A 15,013-nucleotide genomic window follows, 5' to 3' on the forward strand; every position below is an offset into this window, starting at 1 on the left:
TCAAACAACAGTCTCCAAACGCTTGAAAGCCATGGGAATGATTCAAAAGATGTCACATTGGGTTCCACATGAATTGAAAGACAGAGACGTTGAAAGACGAAAAACCATTTGCGAATTGCTGCTTCAACGACAGAGCAGAAAGGGGTTTCTGCATCGAATTATTACGGGTGATGAGAAGTGGATCCATTACGAGAACCCTAAACGAAAAAAGGCCTGGGTGAAACCAGGTGAACCAGGTCCATCACAACCAAAACGAGATATTCACTGTGCAAAGGTTATGCTGTGCATATGGTGGGATATGAAAGGTGTGGTGTACTATGAGCTGCTGCAACCGGGTGAAACTATGAATGGAGAACGTTATCGACGACAATTAATGCGTTTGAAGCAAGCTCTGGCCAGAACACGACCAGAATGGGAGAACAGACATGATAAACTTATTGTTCAACATGATAACGCTCGCCCACATGTCGCAAAACCGGTCAAAACCTATTTAGAAAATGTCGGATGGGAAGTTTTACCCCAGCCGCCGTATTCACCAGACGTTGCTCCTTCGGACTACTACTTGTTCGATTGCATGAACAACGATTTGATTGGACAGCGGTTTACTTCTTCAGAAGATATCGAAACATGGGTCTCTGACTGGATCGCTTACAAGGATGAGGACTTCTTTCGCCACGGAATCCGTACATTGCCTGACAGATGGGCGAAAGTGGTGGCTAGCGATGGAAAATATTTTTCTTAAGGTATTTATGTATTTTGTGTTTGTACTACAGCTTCAATGTGTGCGTACCAACCGCACGAATTAATTCCTAGACCAAATATAATCTTCTCGGGTGCAGAATAATACTACATAGACGTAGTGGTTTGTAGTATTAGACCCTCCCCCCCCCCACACACAAAGCTTTCATCACTCCGAACAAAAAATATCTAGATGTGCATCTTCTTCTTATCTTGTTTTCAACTGTTTTAGAGAAAACTTTTACTAAATGCCATACATCTATATTTTCAAAATGACATACTAACAGTTTCATAACAATCTGGTTTCAGATCACGAGCATTCAAGTTGTAAGCACCATCAACGATTTAAAAAAAAATCCTTAACAAACGCATTTACGATTATGCAACTTTGATAGACCTTGGTGCTGAATTTGACGAAGTGTGGACGATGGCTTACTTTATATATTCAGCCGTCTCAATCAACTAGCCGCCACCATTATGTAAATTTATAGAGAATTTATAGTGGGTTAAAATTTAAAAAAATAAATTCACAATTATTTATCTCATGTGTTTCATACCCGCCAAATATGCTACTTTTGTTTTCAGTGGCATGAATTTACACGGCATCGGAAGTGTCACTGTTCGTCTCTGCGACCCCGAAAACTATGGATTTGACACAGATATTGGTCATTTTCGATGATTTATATATATCTAATGACATTGGGAAGGGGGAGGAAGTATATATATATATATATATATATATATATATATATATATATATATATACTTCCTCCCCCTTCCCAATGTCATTAGTGTTTGGCAACTAGGCCTACGTACGTATGTATACAATCGTGGCAGAAAAATAGAACACTTTAGAGACATCCTGCGATTAGTTGATACATATGTGTTTATCTCCTTAGCCACCTTCCAGGTTATATACTGTAGACCGAAACCTGTGGTTTAAAGTAATATGGGTCTTGGGCCACTGTAATATACTCGACGTTCTCTCACTGAGATCTGAATGTGGGATCTCGTACACGAAAACAACACACGCTAGACCAATGACAGAACATAGGACAGGGAGGTCGGGGTAATTTTTGAACTGCGAATTTGAGTTCACCTTAAATTCTTCACTGCTTATATTTTTAACACACTGCATATTTATCTAAACAAACCAGTGTGCAAATGGTTCAAACTACCAAGCTTGTATCGTTTCAAAATTTTTGCATATGTATTTTAATGCGAAAAATATTTATTTTAACATTTCTTGTTCGGGGAAAGGGGCATTAAAATCCGGAACGTTAGTTGAGTGCGCCACTGAATTAAACAACTGAAAACCTGTGCTGCTGAGTAGCGGCGCAAATCTGGCTTCAACATTGGAGGGACAAGTAAGACCGTTGCCTTTTTTTTAAGAGATGCTCAAAATATTTGTGAAGTTGGAAAACAATCTTGTAGAGGATCAGGGAGCAGAGTTGTCTTCAACATTGCGAGGCAGGCAGATTTGAGGCTTATTCTGGGGGGACATCAATTTCATCTCACTTTTCTTTGTGGCAATCAGACACAAATCATCACATTTTTTCCCAAAAAACACATTTCGAATGGGATTATGGGGGACAGTCACCCCAGTTCCAAGATTGGAGGGGACATGTCCCCCTCATCCCCCCGGGATTTGCGCCAGTGCTGCTGAGACTCTCTGACCACCCTCTAGCTACTGACCTGCCACTTCTACTTGTGAGAAACGGAACAAAAACATTAATAGTTTAATCTGTCGAAACTGTTCATTCTCAGATTTAATGCAGAATGGAATTGTATTGAAGCGTAGATATAATTGCTAGATCAAGGGACAATTTAAGCTATGGGTTGAAAGTTACCAAATGTATTTTGTCCTGATGAGTAACACCAGAATTCCATCAAGTGCCTGTTCGGGTATGGATTCTTGCTTGAAAGTTAGTATAGTTTAAGGATTGTGATATATATTTCTTAATACGGAATATATATATATATATATATATATATATATATATATATATATATATATATAATGGACTTCCTGTGTCGTGCCTAAATAAGGGGATGAAAATGCGTGTTGATACAAGAAAGCTCCCTTCCGTCCACTATCTGAAATGGACGGGAAATGATCGATTCTTGCATGTTATGCGAGAGGTTAATAAAGAGAAGTAACAACTCCAATTTACCACAATGACATTCATGTATTTTCAATTCAAAGATTTGTGTATAGTGTAATGATTGAGTGTAGTTATTGGGTAAGTCAAATTCTGTCAGATCACACCAACGGCATTTCTGGTTATTGTATCACTGGTAACAATTCAGGAAGGGAACACATATCTGCTGGATTGTCCTGCGTCTCGGCGATGATGATTTTATCCTCCGTCCACTCTTTAGCTGCTCGATGGATCAGCGTCCGTCTAACTTGACTATGTCCAAAGACCTTGTCTGCCATATGGAAGCACTCGCTGTTACTTGGACTCCAGAGAATATTCGATGATCCTGGACTATACAAGTCCAAAGTCGGATCTAGCTCTCTCTTCGCTACAAACTGCCAACTCTTCTCGACTACCTCCTTCTCCTACCTCGAGTTCCCCCAATCTCTAGGTTTTTGTTCTCTTTCCAGTTGTTGAAATCAGATCTCTCATCATATCATCTCTCGTCATTCTCGTGTTGTCCCGTCTGATTGATGAAACCCCTCAGTTTCTTCATTGTCTCTCAATGATCGAAATCCCCAGAATGCCTGTGTTTGCAATGCCGACAGTTTTGACATACTCAAAAATTATGTAGATGTTAACAAAATTTTACAAACTTTCCTGACATCAAGTTTTCCCAATTCTCACAAGTAAATTACAAAATTTGCCAATTCGTGTCTTTAACGTTATTTAATCATTACATAAACATAAACATAAGCACAACGCAACGTGCTTTTGTAATGTCTCCCTCTGTCTACAGCATTTCTTAATTTTATTCCATTAATCTGAAACAATGTGTAAGTTCTGAATTCTAAAACAACATAATTCTAATTAATTAAAAATGAAAATAAAATAAAATAAAATAACTATCCAAAATACACTCTAGGCCACAATATATATATATATACAAGGGCGGATCCAAGGGGGGCTATAGGGGCTATAGCCCTTCCTTGACCCTCAGGTATACACTGGATAAAATGGACTTCAACCCTGTTTTACACTGGATAAAGCGGCAAACTATGGTTTAGTCCCTCCCTTCATCATATCCTGGATACGCCACTATATATATATATATATATATATATATATATATAGAGAGAGAGAGAGAGAGAGAGATAGATAGATAGATAGATATAGATATAGATATATATATATAGATAGATAGATAGATTGACATTAAATTGAATGAGTTTAATATTCCGAAACTTCCTCTGCATACTTACTTCACTGCCCCTAAGTGTTTATTCAGCCTCAAGTTACAACACTTTCATCATTATTTTTGGAGGAATAATGTATACTTTAATGAAATATTTATTTATGATATATAACAAAGATATTTAGATTTGTTTACAAAAATTTCATTATTTTCTTTGTTTACCTTCCCTTAAGCTCTAAGGGCTGCATTGGAGAAACTTCAAAAACCCTTAAGATTCAAGGCTGGGTATGATCAATTGTATAGTCTCTTGGCAAGTGTATATATATTCGGAAGCACAATAGGTGGCGGATATCCAAAAATTATGTTTTTGACATATAAATTAATAGCACTTAGAGATTGATTTTTCTATGATCATATTTTATCTCTGCTATAGTAACTTGAAAGTAGAAGAGAAAATTTGACTGTATTATGTGAAACATGTTTATTATACATATATTTAACTCGGATAAACCGCAGACGTAAGATTAGCTGACATGATTATATGGCAATACCTAAAGCTAATACTTATTACTGCAATGATACAATCAGTTGTGTTTCCTCAGGTTTTAGACTTTCATTTAACAATTGATTACTGTGAAACAAAGGGATATAATAGATGAAAACTGATGATTGCATTTACCTGATCCCAAGAGTTTCAGTAGCCAGCTGTTTGAAGTTGATCATGTAAAATGTATAGAAAAAATTGGGCAAGAGAACAGAACCTGACCAACTCCTGCGGGGCTTATATCTACTACTACTACTATTATACTATTATTACTACTATTACTTTTATTATGGATCTGTATAGTAAACCTGTAAGCTTATTTTAATGAAAAAAGTGTTATGATCGGTAAATAATCAGTAAATCACTGTTTTGAGTATTATTTTCAATCTTATTTTGATGAAAAAAGTTTTATGAAAATTTAATAAAAATAAAAATATCCTTGGACAGGGCTTGAACACACGTCACAAACGACTTTCATTACCAGCACGTTGCGCTAGCACGCTCGGCTACGAGGGCCGACAGCAGCTGACCTTTACTTGCCGCTGTATGTAGGTCATGACTCTTAATGTCCTATCTGTATCGGCCAATAAGATCGGAGGGTATCTGAAACTCTTGGGATCCACGAAAATGTCTGATGACTCACACGCAACTTCACCATCCAGTCACTATCCAGTGATATAATAAAAAGATTGTGCTTCAAATGCATAAATGTAACTCTACTAATTCAAATTGATAAAATAAAGACTAGCTTACGTAAAAGGCAAAAGAGGCGAAAAGAAAAGATTCACTAAAACAATAGGAATTAGTACTAACCTGAAATATTTGTGATCTTCATTAAGTAGTTGTCGTGCGCAATCATGAATTGACTCCTCTCTTCATTTTCCCACTTACTCTCTGGAAATTGAATGAACTAATTGGAGTTGACGTCTGGATAGGAAACCCGTCAAATCTCTAAGGGGAAATGAATGGAACTGTGAAATGGTTAGTTGTTATTAACCACTGGATGGTCACGGATTGTTTCTGCGGCATTGGTTCTTATCGCCTTTAATGCGAGTGGCCTGGAGTTGACTCCTCTCCAATTGAATCTGGATGTTTTCCCGTCGTCATCACACACTTTATAGACTTCCTACAATTATCACTTTGGAACGTGTCTCCAATGGTTTTGTTGAAAGAGGTCATTCAACTAGAATGCTCTTGAAAACGGAAAGAAATGTCATGTGGTAAGAAAGGAATACTAGTCTTTCAGTTATTGACTAATTCAAAATGAGGACAGAATATACTGATTTATAAATACTTTATCTGAGAAGGTACACACATGATTAAAAGTTTTGAGAAGCTGAATGAATGAATCAAATGAAATTTAAAATAATCTGATTTTAAGCATGATTTAAAAAATGAAATCCTTAAGTTTTACGTCCCACGGAAAAAAACGCGAGAGGACCCCATGGGAGGAAACTTTTTTTTTGTCTATCCCGAAGCCGAACTTACATTCCTAAACATCAAATAAAAACTTCAAATTATCATTTCTTACCTAATTTCTCCTGTAAATTTTCCTGATTTTTAGAAATAGCGGAGGGGTAACTCTAAACTAAACCCTTATGTCGGAGCAACAGGTGCACCCCTCCACTGCGCAACGCATTATTATAATATTTCTTGCTCGTGAAGGAGTTACAGCGGCAGAAATTTGCCAGAGATTGACTGCACAGTTCGGGGATCCAGCATTATCAAGGACGCGTGTTTATGCCTGACATAAAAAGTTCAAGGAAGGACGGGAATGTCTGAAAAATCAGCAACACAATCGCCGTCCTCGGACCAGCATTATGGACGAAAACATTCGTGCAGTTAAAGGCATTATTGACGACGATCGACGAGTAACAGCATCAGAAATTGTAGAAGAAGTCGGAATCAGCTATGGGAGCTGCCAAGCAATCATCAAAATCGATCTACAGTTTCGTAAAATGTGTTCCAGATGGGTCCCTCATCTTTTGACCGAAAATCTCAAATTGAGACGTTTGGTGGTCTGTTAAGAGGCTTAAAGCAAGGTTTGCGGAAGAATGTGATGCATCTTTGAGTCGGATCGTCAGCTGCGACGAAACATGGATTCACCACTACATTCCTGAATCCAAACAAGCCAGTAAGGAATGGCAGAGGAAAGGGGAGGCAGCACTAGTGAAAGCCAAGACTCGACTGTCAACTAGCAAGGTTCTTTCAAACGTTTTTTTTTTTCGATCGGCGAGGCATTTTGCTGATTGACTTTTTACATGAGCGACGCACAATAAATGTTGAATACTACTGTGAGCTGTTGAACAAGGCGGGAGTTGCATATCGCCTCAAAAGAGGAGACCAATCGATTCGACAGATCCTCCTCCTGCACGACGATGCGCTACCCCACAGTGCAGCTCGAACTGTCTCGAAGTTACAGAAAATGCACTGGATTACACTTGAATATCCTCCTTACAGCCCGGACTTATCGCTCTGCGATTTCCATTTACTCGGGCCGCTTAAAGAAGCTTTAGGAGGGCAACGATTTGAAGATGACGGGAATGTGGAAGAGTTCGTGCGCAACTGGCTGGTGACACGACCCTCTTGTTTTTACGATGAGGGCATCAAAAACCTGCCCATACCTGGGACAAATGCATTTCCAAAGGAGGAAACTATGTAGAAAAATAAATTGTAAGTGCCTTGTAGTATTCAACAAATGAATCTAAATAAGAAATAAAATCCCGTTTATATTTGATCCACCCTCGTATAAATGACTTCTGTGTTGTCAGTGTAGCCTTATGGATGCCTTATGGTATGGATAATGTATTTCTCATATGATTGGAGCTATTTTTACAGTATATCCGTCATCCACAGTTTTGTGTATGCTCACTAATGTGTTGAAACTATAAATTATTGGAATTAAGTTTATGTAGGGAATAGAATATTATTTTACAGAACACCTTCTACATTCAGGAAACCACATCAAAAGGATTTGGAAAGCGACATCCTGACCCTTTTCTATTAAAAGTTTAGTCTACAGTTTAACTTCGTCGTCGTATGAAGTAGATGAAGACAAAATATGTGTGACAAATTATACATTTTTTACAATTGTTAAAAGTGTCACTGTTAACAGAAATCAAACAACCTAATAAAGTTTAAACTTAATAGTGTACATTTCTCACATACATTATATAAATAAATATATAATCAACTCTAACAGAATAAAAGTAATTAAGCGGAGCAGATTGCTAACGATCGACATAGTTTTTAACCTTTTAGGAATTTATGGTACGAATCTGTACCATAGAGCAATGATGTGTTTAAACGCTTATGAAGGTCACATAACACGTATTGAACCCGAATTTTTGTTTATTGGTCAAGTCCAGCATGGATCAAAGAATACCCCAAATGTGTTTTGGAACCTGATGGTCAACTTGGCGGCGTCAAGTGCGGGCGCAGGAACGTGACTTTTTCATTTTTTCTTACGGAAATTAAAAAAAAAAAAAAAACATATAATGCCCTTAGTTTTCAAGATATTAGATTGAAAGTTTGCAATATGAATTGTGTGCACCTTTGAGAGTTTTTCAGTTTGTTTTTGACATCATTTTGTGAACCAGGGTTCGGGCCCGAGGGACGCAAACGTTCCAAGACGGTGATTTTTTGAGAAACAATCCGGTTTTCTCCGAATTTCCGGGTTCATGCGTACGATACGGACATGTGAATGGTACTGTTGAAAAGGGCGCCGAATACTGAAGAAAAGTACGTTTGAACTATGATTATAGGCATAGTAATAATGTTGTAGGAATTTTCAATATACAGTATATATATATATATATATATATATATATATATATATATATATATATAGGCTATATATAATAAACAAAATCTAATAACTCTTGAACCAAACGACCAATCTCGACCAAATTTTCAAGATAGATGACGGGGGTTCGTGCCTGGGATGGATTTTACAATTTCACTTTTACGGAGAACGGAGGAGGAGATATACAAAAATCAATAAATAAAAATAAAAGTGACCATGTCCATGAGTTAATAACTGTCGTACCACCCGATCGATCTCAATCAAATGTTCAACACTGATGAAGTTCGAACCTGGGATTTTTTTATTATTTCATTTTGATTGTAGAACTCAGGGGCGGGAAGGGGAGGAGGTTAAATATATGAAAATGAATAAAAATTAATAGACTAACTCTTGAACCACCCGACTGATCTCGATCAAACTTTCAACTGAGATAAGATCCGAACCTAGAATGTTTTCGTCATTTTACTTTGACGGCAAATGTAGGGGAGGGGAAGGTGGCACATATATGTAAAAATAAAAATAAAAGTGATTGTCTTTGTGACTTCATCACGCTTAAACCACGAAACCGATCTTAATCAAATTATCAACATAGGTTTGGGCCTAGGGTGTTTTTTTTATCATATCCCTTTGACGGTAAAACTTAGGGTAGGAGGAAGGGAGGGGAGAGATATACAAAAATAAATAAAACTTAACTTTTGAACCACCTGACCGATCTCGATCAAATTTTCAACATAGATGAGTTTTTTTTAACCTCAAGGGAGGATAAGGGAAAATTAATTTATAAAAATAACTCTTAAAAAACTCAATCGATCTCGATCAAATTTTTACCAAATATGATTAGCTCCTGTTCGGGCCTGGGATAATTTTTATCCTGTCTTGCCCCGCAACATGAGAAGAAGAGAGGGATATATAAAAGTCACCGAAAATGACCAATATCAAAGAGCGCTTTTTAACGGTAAAAACTGAACACCTTACTATTTTTCCTTAATTTAACTCAGCTAAATCGGAGTCGAGGATGTCTCAAATTCTAGTAATTATCGAGAAATTCTTAATTAAAGATATTATTAACGTGTTATTAAAATTACTTTGCTAGCCATAAATGTTTTTAATTTTGTATCGTATTCAATCATTCAGACAACAATAGTGTCCTGACAACAACAATATATTTAAATTTCATTTTCTCTCATCTCTCCTGCTTTGTACTAAGTACTTCAATTAATTCTTACTATCCATAAATCAAGGTTGGTAGTTGTGTCATTTCAATATAGGAGAGAGTGACACTAGATGAACACAAAAGCAGTGGCGGGTATAGATGGTAAAAACTGTGGGGGCATCCAGAATTCAGACTATAATAGGTATATGGGACTATAATAGCGTGAAATATTTTTCTCACTCAAAAAAGTCGGAGGGTGAAGGACCCGGGCAAGGGTGCCCATCAGGAAGGGGCAAAGTGGGGCGCTCGCCCCCCTAGAGGAAATTGTACTTCAGAATATCGAAAACCCAACACAATTTTTACATTAATTACAGCAAAATTTGAACCTACATTTGAAAAGTTGCTTATAGTTGCCCCCCTTGGAAACCACAACATGGGCCCTTGGACCCGGGCTAGATCCATAAAAGTGCATTGCTTAAAAGTGCTAGCAATAGGTTTCAATATCAGTGTGTGACTTTAGATTTGAGTGGAAAGAACATAATTATTTATTGCCTTGAAAATGTCCGACTTTGCACCTGAAAAAAAATAAAATCACTTGCGGAACTGCCTTAATGTCAAAAATCTGCTGCTAAAGGTCATTTGCTAGTGGAGGGTATGGACAGCTACATTGCAGAGATTGGTTAGAACGATCTTGACATGAGGGACAAAGAGTGTCCTTGTCAACCGAGGAAGTTCCAAGATGGAGAATTAGAGACATTCCTGGCAGGAAATGTACAGTATTTGAGACGATTAAACAGTTCCGTGAAACGTTAAATGTTAATGCAATAACTGTTACCAAATACTTACAAGCAATGGGAATGATCTGGAAATAGGAAACTGAATATAACATGAATTACAGAAAGAGACATTGCGTAGCATTTAACCATTTTTTAAATTCCTATTTAAAAGAAAAGAAAGAAAGTATTTTGGGATCGAATTGGGACTATCGATGAAAAGTGAATTGGTTACGATTATCCTAAGCTTAGGAAATCATACGTCAAATCTACGTTACAACGGGATATTCATTTAAAGATAACCATGGTGTGCATTTGGTGGGAACGAGTCAGTGTAGTGAATTATGAGATGCTTCAACTGGGTAAAACGGTAAATGCTGAACGTTACCGAACATAGTTACCCAATTTGAATTGAAAACTCAAAGGGAAACGCCTGCAATGCCATGATTTATCTTACTTGCTGTTCAGAGTTTACCAAAATATAGAAAGAAATAGTGAAATGTAACATGCTGTTCCAGTATCATAAGTTACGGATCCTAGACAGGGTAATTGCGCTCTCTATTTAAGCTCCCTGCCTTTCGAGTCAGGCCAGTTCGAGATAAAACTTTCTTACCGCATATGATACGGTGCGAACATGAATGAAGCATGGTTCAAAACACTTCTTGCCAAAAACAAACTCTCTTAAATGTAATGAAAAGGAAATTTGGGGGCCATCTCAGTAAAATGTTTACCAATAGAGACCTCAGAAATCTATAAATATAAATAAAAGTGACTATGTTTATGACTTTATACCTTTTGAAAGGAAACACGGGACCGATCTCGATCAAATTTTGAACACATATGGGGTTTGGGCCTTGGATTTTTTTTTCTATCATTTCAGTTTGGCGGTGCAACTTAAGAGATGGAAGAAGGGAGATATTTAAAAATGATCGAAAATGACCGATATTAGTGCGGAATCCATAATTTTCGGGGTCGCTGAGATGAACAGTGACACTTCCGATGCTGTTTAAATTCAAATTCAGCTCGCAACTTGGGGAGAAGAAGATAAATTAAAATGATCGAAAATGACCGATACCAGAGAGTACTTCAGTAATACTAAAAAGGGGCTAACGGGACATATTACATATTTTTCTTATTTTAACACAGCGAAGGATGTAATTGGCTCTAGTAATATATATTTCTTAAGATTTTAATTGTGTCAAATATTGTCCTCTTAATTTAACTTGTGAAGTATGGAATGCGCATTCCATACCATTTCCAAAAGAACTAGTAAGAATTTAAAATGCTCCTGCTGTCCCGTTATCTTGACGCTACTTCACTAAAACGCCAAATAGGATTCCTAGACTTAACATAAATATTTATTTGAAATTTAAATTCTAGTGGGTCCAATTTTACTATTTTGTACTGGGAAGCTTAATATATTTCTACAGATACCGACATATTAATGCTTGCCTTCTCGGAGGTTTGCAGATGATATGGCGCTTATTGCAGAAGCTGAAGTGAATATCAATAACATGTTAGAAAACGTGAAGAAGGTCTGTGAAGAATATGGGATGAAAATAAATGTTACAAAGATAAAAGCCATGGTGATTGGAACAAAGCGGTCGGTGTCAAATATAGAAGTAGAAGGGAACAAAATAGAACAAGTGACTACTTTTCTATACCTGGATAGTATTATTGGTAATAATATGAAATGTGAACGTGAAATAAAAGCAAGGATAGAAATGCAGAAAGAAGCCTTTAGGAGGAAGACAATACTATTTTATGGGACCTTGAATAAAGAGTTGAGAAAAAGACTCATAACATGCTTCGTGTGGAGTATTGTACTGTATGGGACAGAAACATGGACATTACGCAAAAAATGATGAGGAACGACTGAATACTTTCGAAATGTGAGTGTGGAGAAGAATCGGGAAAATTCTTGAAAACAAAATAGGGGTATTAGGAATGGTGGAGGAGAAAAGAACAATGCTAGATATTATTAAGAGGAGGAAGATAAACTGATTGAGATATTGGATGAGAAGGCACTGTATCACGAAGGACGTGCTAGGAGGTATGGTGGCAGGAAAGAGAGGGAGGGGGCGAAGAAGACTATAATTAATGGATGATATTAAAACAGAAAAGCCGTACGTGAAGACGAAGAGGTTAGGTTAGGATAAGACCGTGGAGCATGGAAGCTTTTCAGTTGTAACAAGTGACCTGCCAATAATGGAAAAATACCTAATGATAATGATGATGATCCCGAGGAAAATGTCCAAGTTACGTTGCGTTATTTCATCATTAATATTGAAAATTTTGTTAGTAATACTGGTATACCATCCTTAAAAAAATAAAGGGAAAACAAATGAATCTGAACCCAGTACCTTTAGGCATGCAGTGCATTTTGCAAAATCATTTTATTTTTCGGTTGGGTTGTTTGTACTTGTGATTCCAATGGAAATTTCCTCCATTATGCGTTCAATTTATAATGGTTTAATCTTCTACAAAAGCTCTGTATTGCACAATATCTGTAATCGTTTCTAGCGAAGCTCTCTGTAATTCTTCCTCGCAAACACATTCACTCTGCAGTTAGCAAAGAGCTTCCATAGATGGCACCAGGGAATCCAACTCGAGCAATTCCTAACTAAACTATGTCCAGAAAACAGGAGAGTAAGAAAAGGAATCAAAACTTTTGTGTTTTAAAGAATGAATTGTCACACGTTTGTTCTGTTTTTCAAATAATCTGTTCGTATTCTTGTCAGAAGACGATTTTATACTCGTATATTATATACCGTCCAGCGATTGTGGACAAAAGATAAGGGAGAATGTGATAATGGGTTGCAAGAACGTACGCTAAAGGTGAGTTTGGGGATCAGAACTAGTGTTTCTTTCAGAAAAAATGTTCGGGGGAGGCAAACATGTTATTTTCGCACTGTACCATTCCTATTTATTACATTATAGAAATATTATTTTGGTATCCTCCGGGGGAGGCACTTACAGAGCTCTGGGGAAGGGGACAGTACCCTTCAGAAACATGTCTGTAAGAAACATTGCTCAAAGCCTCCCGAAATTACAACTTTCTTGTAAGTTTATTGTAATTCTATCGCTGATTTTGAATGTTGAATTTATTTTGGTATTAAATTTAGACAACTCTGAAAAGCTTTACACCCCCCATCTTGAAATAAATTCCTGCGTACGTGTGTGATGAGATACTGTAGTTTGTAATGGTGGAATAAAGAAAGTGGGGTCAAAAAGGATAACCCGTAGAAAACTAACATAAACTAGAAAGTTCCCTTAACGAAAGCTGGGATCAAACTAGGGATCCTACGCACCAGAAATTAGTGTTCTATTACCAAGCCACCGCGGACCCAAGAGTACATTATTGTGGCATTGTACACCGTGCATGTGAACTCTCATTACCATTACAATTAATCAAAACTCCGTCACTACATGGCGTAGAGCAGTGGTTCTCAACCTTTTTTGACTTACGACATAATTTATACAGAACATCCAGGACATTCAGTACACTTGTGTGATATTATTATTATACATAATAATAATAATAATAATAATAATAATAATAATAATAATAATAATAATAATAATAATAATAATATCTATTGCAATACTGAAATCTATTAGTTTTTATAATAGCTCTATATAGGTGTTGACTGATACAGTATGTCTCGATTTTAATTAATTATTATTAAATTCTTCATTATTTATAATTTTAAAAATTCCTAACACACCTTAGGAGACTGCGTGACACACCAATGTGTGATGATACATCGGTTCAGAACCACTGGCTTCGAGTAATATAGTTTTACGCAAAATGTACATCTGTCTAAGATTTGTTTTACTATTTTGTCCACTTCAACTCATTTGTCCATTTCATTCCTCTCAGGATATCGAGACGCAATTCCAGTTCTACGAAGACACGCTACAACATTATAACATCCAGAATTTGAGTAGCTTTATTTATCAATCATTGAAGTAGGCCTATAACAAGATTTCGTAACATACAATCCTTGATGTACCGAAACAGTAAAAATCCAAGGGAATCAGGATGGTTTGGATGCCAGAAGTTTTGGTCCGACACGGCCTATCTATCTACTTACTACAAATGGAAATATCTATTCAATGGGGCGCAGCTACCAGCTACCAGATTAATTACTGTCTTGTACGCCATTTCGTTATTGCGTTACGGGAGGTCGTCCGTTTTTCCACCTAACCTAAATGTTTAAGCAAAATGGTACTCTTTAAAGTTAAACAATTTAAAAGCAACACATTTCTTAAGAGAACGTTTCTCAAAATACACAAAGTTTCTTTTGAGTTGAGTTGAATTTCAGTGTAGCGTCCCTTTCAGCAGCGAGGCTATATGAGACGTGGACCTACTGGTTAACGTGGAATCCGAACCACATGAGCTTCCGCCGGGAATCGAACCCGGGTCTCCGGGGCCAAAGGTGCGTATGCTAACTGCTTAGCCAGGGAGGAGCTCAAAGTTTCTTTTAAGTAGTAAGGTTACAAAAGTGAAATAAAAAAGGAAATCTTTAGTTTTACGTCCCACGATTATGCCGGTTAGGCTAAAGAAGACGGTGCTTATGAGAAATGAATGAAATGGTGGAATGAAGAAAGTTGGAGGAAACAGGAGAACCCCGAGAAAACCCACGAGCACGGTATTTGTC

At 37.0% G+C, this 15,013-nt stretch overlaps 1 protein-coding gene across 3 annotated transcripts in view; it reads right to left on the bottom strand.

Moving 5' to 3' along the window:
• The window catches only part of LOC145662247 (glutamate receptor 1-like), a 1,126,308-nt gene that overhangs the window by 595,347 nt on the left and 515,948 nt on the right, over window positions 1–15,013 (bottom strand). The window lies entirely within an intron of this gene.

Source organism: Thermobia domestica, chromosome 10 (assembly GCF_964235325.1).
Source record: "Thermobia domestica chromosome 10, izTheDome1.hap1.1, whole genome shotgun sequence".
Taxonomy (NCBI): Eukaryota; Metazoa; Arthropoda; class Insecta; order Zygentoma; family Lepismatidae; genus Thermobia; species Thermobia domestica.